The 5,351-nt window shown below is 51.1% G+C and overlaps 1 long non-coding RNA gene across 1 annotated transcript; it reads right to left on the reverse strand.

Moving 5' to 3' along the window:
- Positions 1-3,743: 3,743 nt before the first annotated feature.
- Positions 3,744-4,520, reverse strand: LOC149366373 (uncharacterized). Its single transcript, XR_016285280.1, has 2 exons — positions 4,432-4,520; positions 3,744-4,073 (listed from the first exon to the last, which is right to left on the reverse strand). It is a non-coding gene; the product is annotated as an uncharacterized LOC149366373 (long non-coding RNA).
- Positions 4,521-5,351: the final 831 nt, after the last annotated feature.

Here is a 5,351-nt window from a genome sequence, read left to right on the forward strand (position 1 = left end):
CACCCATATCAGCTCCACTTGGCGGGGCGGGGGGTCATCGATCGAGTCCAGTATGCGAAAAGCAGGGACATGGACTCGGCCTCGAGCAAAATTTAGAATCGCAGTTTTAGAATCGGATAAAATGTACCGGGCTTCCGTGCGGGTTATAGCAAGGGCAATGGCGGCTTCCTCTGCAGCCTCTGGGGACGTGTCTGGAGGGAGAGGTAGTGTGAGGAGGGCGGATAAAGAGGAAGGAAGGAAGGAAGGAAAAACTTTATTTTACTCTAGTCCTTTTTCCTGCGGTTTGGGAGCATCTTCAGAGACGTTTTCTCCTTGATTTTACCCCCAGGAGTCTTCTCTGTCGAAGTCGTCCGCCTCTAATCAGTGGTTGGTTGCCCTCAGTCCAGGGCTCCGCTGGCCACTGCCGCCCGTTGAGCTCGCTGTACCAGACCTTCTTGGTCTTCACAGCGGTCGCTGCACAGCAGAGTCTCCCACTGCTCCGCACTCGGGTTTTGTATTTTGGGGACCACGTCTATCTTTTGGCAGGCCCATGTGATGTGATAGAGAGTAGGTTTTCCGTCGCACCAGGGACATTTGTCCGCGTATATGGTAGGGTGCATTTTGTTTAGTATATGTAGGTTTGGGAAAGAGCCTGTTTGTAATTGTCTCCAAGTGACAGCTTCCTCTCTGCTGAGAGATTTGTGCGGTGGGGGATACCGCAATCTTCTGCCTCTGTAGTTTTGTAGTATGGCCGAGTAATCCCTGGGTGCTGGCGCGAGTTCCGCGGGCTCATCGGATGCTCGGAAAGTAATGTATCCTCGAGCTATCCTGTCGGCCTCTTGGTTCCCTGCCACCCCCGTGTGCCCCGGTACCCACACAATTTTGTGTGGGATCTTGTCGCTTTGTTCTTCCTGGTTTTTAATTCTGTCGCTCGCTGCGAGGAGTATACGGAGCGCGTGACGACCTATCCTGCCATTCATGTAATTTCGGCAGGCTGTTTGAGAGTCGGTGAGTATTGTTAGCGACCGCCCGGTTCTATAGCCCTCCGCCACCGCTAGAGCAACGGCTACTTCCTCGGACTCTGCAGCTGTGCAGCCTCGGAGAGACGCGCTGGTCATTTCGCGTAAAGACGAATCGACCACCGCCGCCACAGCGATTTTGGTGTCTCCTCCTCTCCAAGAGGCGTCTGCATACACGGTCGTGGCTTGAGGAGCGTATGTTCTTTCGATGAAGTCGGCTCTCGCTTCTCTTCTGCCTCGATGGAGGTTGGGATCCATGTTTTTTGGTATTGGCGCTACCTTGAGGGTCTTGCGAAGCTCGTCGGGGATCGTTGCCATCCTCGTCATTCCTCGCATCTGCTCGCGGTATCCGAGCCTCTGCAGGAGCGCTCTTCCAGTCGTTGTCTGCAACAGCCTGAGTTTTTGCGACTCAAGCTGCGCCTCTCGTAGCTCCTCAAAGGTGTTATGTAATCCCAGGGCCATGAGGTTTTCGGTTGACGTGTTGCGCGGAAGTCGGAGCGCTGTCTTATACGCTTTGCGTAGCAGGGCATCCGCTTGTTGTATTTCGTTTTTGTTGAGGCACTGGTAGGGTAGGCTGTACGTGATTCTACTAACTACAAGGCTTCTGACTAGTTTGAGTGTGTCCTCTTCACGCATGCCATGTCGCCTGTTGGTGATGCGGGTGATCATGCGTGAGACTTGTAGTGTTGTTGCTTTGAGCAGGGTAAAAGTGTGAGTACTGCGCTGGTTGGATTGAACCCACATGCCTAAAATTCTTATTGTCAAGGTAGACGTTGAGTTTTAGGTCCTTGTTGGTTGGGACGGTCCGGTTTTGCTTGCCTCTCCAGACTCTCAGCAGTTCCGATTTCTCGGTCGAGCATGCGAGTTCTCTTTCTGCGAGGTATTGCTCTACACAAGAGGCCGCTTGCTGTAGCCTTTCTTCCTTCTCTCCGAGACAACCCGTGTTTGTCCACACTGTTATATCGTCAGCATACATTGCATGCCTGATGCCTTCGATGTTCTCTAGTTTTCGAGCTAGGCCTATCATAGCTATGTTGAAAAGTAAGGGGGAGATAACTGACCCTTGGGGTGTTCCCTTATTTGGAGTGCGAATTTTGTCCGATCGAAGGCTCCTATGCCGATGGTGGCAGTTCTGTCGGACAGGAAGGCTTTGACGAAGCCGTGGATTCTGCGCCCGCAATCCAGCTTGTCTAGGCCCGTAAGGATCGCTTCGTGGCTGACGTTATCGAATGCCCCTTTGATGTCCAGGGCCATTATGACATTTTCTCCCGTCCGAGGTACGTTTCACAGGACATCTTCTTGTATTTGGAGGAGAACGTCCTGCGTCGAGAGCTTCGCACTGAAGCCGAACATGGTATGTGGTACACAGTCGTTGTCTTCCATGTAATTTTGCAGTCTTAAAGTTACCACCCGTTCGTAAAGTTTGCCAAGGCACGACGTGAGTGATATGGGCCTGAGGTTTTCAATTTGTAGCTTTTTACCAGGTTTAGGTAGAGGAGTCCACCACAGCTGCAGTCGCTTCATCACCCGTGCAGGCAGCGTCCACCCACACGGCGTCCGGCTGGGGGCCGTACGCTCGATGGAGTGCCTTCGCACGGGCTCTGCGGCGCTGCTCATTGTGGGACGGGTGCATATTCCTCGGGAGCGGCCTGAATCTTTGCACCATGAATCTTTGCACCCATGAATCTTTGCACCGGCTTCTTCGAGCATCACAATAGCTTGGAGAAGCAACTGAGCGAGAATGGAGCCTTTGGTTGAATTTTTTGCTGCGAACACCCCTATAGGTTGAGCGTAGCTATCGCCAAAAGGACAGAACATGAAAACGAGGGCGTGATCAGCGAGCTCATCAGCGTTTCCAGCGTCTGTTGCCAGCCCTACATATGTCATCGTGCGAGAATTGACACGTTTACTTTTTCTAACCTGCATTTCATCGAACATGATAATCCCATGTCGCTTGAAGTCGTCCATTTTTTCTATTTTCCTTTTCAGAGCAGAAAAGAACTTGCTGTCAAATCCCGACCTAAATCCCACCATAGAGACATACCGGCGTATTGTTCGGACTGACGGCAATGCGAGCACTTCGTTTTCCATCAGGAACCTGTAGGCTGCTGGTGACCTGATATGAAGGAGCAAGCAAAGCAGGATCCAGCTGTCCGAGTATCGTCGTCCCTTCTTAGAACCAGTCTTGCCAGCAGCCACACATTCCTTTAACACAAGCTGCTGTGCCTCAGTAAGGTTCGCATCACGAGAAATGCGGTCAAGTGTTTCATCACTTAATTGTTTAAGCTTGGCTTTGCATTTGCTCAGTTCCGCCTCAAGCTTTTTTTTTCCTTTTAGAAGTCGCACTTTGGACCTGTAGCAGGAAATTCTTGCCTTCCGCAAAAGGTCAATGCGGGCTTTTTTGGAAGGGCTGCTTAAAAGACGAATGTGCTTCATTTCTCCTCTCTTCTTCATACGGGAGTAATGTATCCGGAGTGTGTCTTTCAATCAACGGTCGCAACTTGCTTGTTCAGAAAATAACATGCAGTTTCTGTGCCGCCACACGCCACATGCGTCGATATATGCACACTCGGGTTGGATGTTGTGGTACATCTCGCCACCGGGGCCACCAGCGCATACGTGCAGGTTGTGAAACTTGTGAATCACACTCTCCAAGTCGCTTAGGCCGCATGGAACAACATCGCCGCTTATGGCGTTGACAGTTATAGGGTGACCATAAATGAAGGCACGCAGTGACAGCATTCCGCTGGATGAAACTGTAGCATCTAATGACTTCCTCAGGAAAGGTGCCTGGTCGCGTTTCTTCGCCAAAGCCACTTCCGTGAAGACTACAGCCTCCACACCAAAGCTATCAACAACTTGTGTTGCCCACGAGGTTCCTGGAAGTTGAATGCTGGATACATAACTCGAGAGACATGAAAATGTGAGCGGTTCCTTTTCATCTTGGCCGCTGACAGACACTCCCTCGTGACTTTCCTCGACTAATCCGAGGCTGCTGCATGCTGCCAATGGTGCTTCAGTCTGGACGTGACACAATCCATCTGGACCACCCTGATGTGGACTCGTGCGGTTGTCCTGACGAAAAATGAGAGAAATTATATCAGTGGAAATGGATTTAAGGTATTGTTATAAAACATATGCTACTATCAAAAGCAGCCAAACCCAAAAAGCTACAGGCAAAAGTTTCGCGGACTGCTTCAAAAGCTAAGGGCTTAATCATGCTGTATGTTAACAACAGCTAAATTATTTAATGTCCTGGGCTGGGCAGTTACTATTAACCTGTATTGCAAGCAACTGTATCTCGTTATCCAGGGGCACTTATAGGTATCTATGGCATGCCGGGAGGACCGATACGGTTAGCAGAAAGTTATGTACAGGGAACACTAAGCACCTAGAATATTAAGTACCCGGAGCAGTGCAGAAGAGAACAAACCTTAACGTCATGAACGCCAAGGAAGACGGAGGTGGCACTTGAGGAGGTGCCTCCAAGTTCCATGGTGGGAGAAGGGCACGTTCCTTGATCACTCCACTGACATGTCTGCAGTTTTTTCTGAGGGCTCGATGATGGATCGGTGCCTTTGTGTTTTTCACAGACCGTCCCAACGGGCAGTGCGACAGCGGCGGGAGCGGGCCGCTTGCTTGACTGATCGCCACACGTGGCCGTAGACTGTCGTTTTCTAGGAGGCTTTCTTGACCTTGTCGGTTTTGTCAGATATTTCGGACACCCGGGAAAAATACTGGGCACAGCATTCGCCGACAGCACCGGGATCTTCTTCGGTACATTTAAGAGTACCTTGCCATTGAACTCGGCATAGTACGATTTTGATATCATATGCTCGGGAAAGTGCTTCGCGCAGACGTGGTCGCTCGGTTGCAATATCCTATCTGCTCTGGGAATTGCCTGGCGCCAAAGTTCTAAGCGAGCAGGCTCCGACGGAGCTTTAAAAAGTGAAACTTGATCCGGACAACTCCGGTAGCCCGAACTGCAGTTGGGTACGAAGCACTTCTTACCCATAATTGCGTCTAGCAGACGTCTGGACCCGGCTGAAGTTGACAGGTGTGTCACAGCAACAAACAACAGATCACAGACACAATGCACATAGGCCGCGACGACCGTCCATGGCGTCGGCCCGCGCCACCACGTGCGTTTCCACAACTGTCAATCCGGCTTGTGCCAAACCGCGACACAAAAAGCTAGTTCTAGCAAAATTTGCTCGTCCACGATGGAAGCTGACGACGTGGAAGCTGAGATCGTGGTGTTCACAGCTTGTGATGCACTCTCTCAGCCCAAAACATCGACCAACGCAGCCTAAAAGGGCACCTAAAGTAGGGCACGCCGGAGAAGGGAATAAC

Source organism: Amblyomma mixtum, chromosome 1 (genome assembly GCF_055824585.1).
Source record: "Amblyomma mixtum isolate Tamu chromosome 1, ASM5582458v1, whole genome shotgun sequence".
NCBI classification, from domain to species: domain Eukaryota; kingdom Metazoa; phylum Arthropoda; class Arachnida; order Ixodida; family Ixodidae; genus Amblyomma; species Amblyomma mixtum.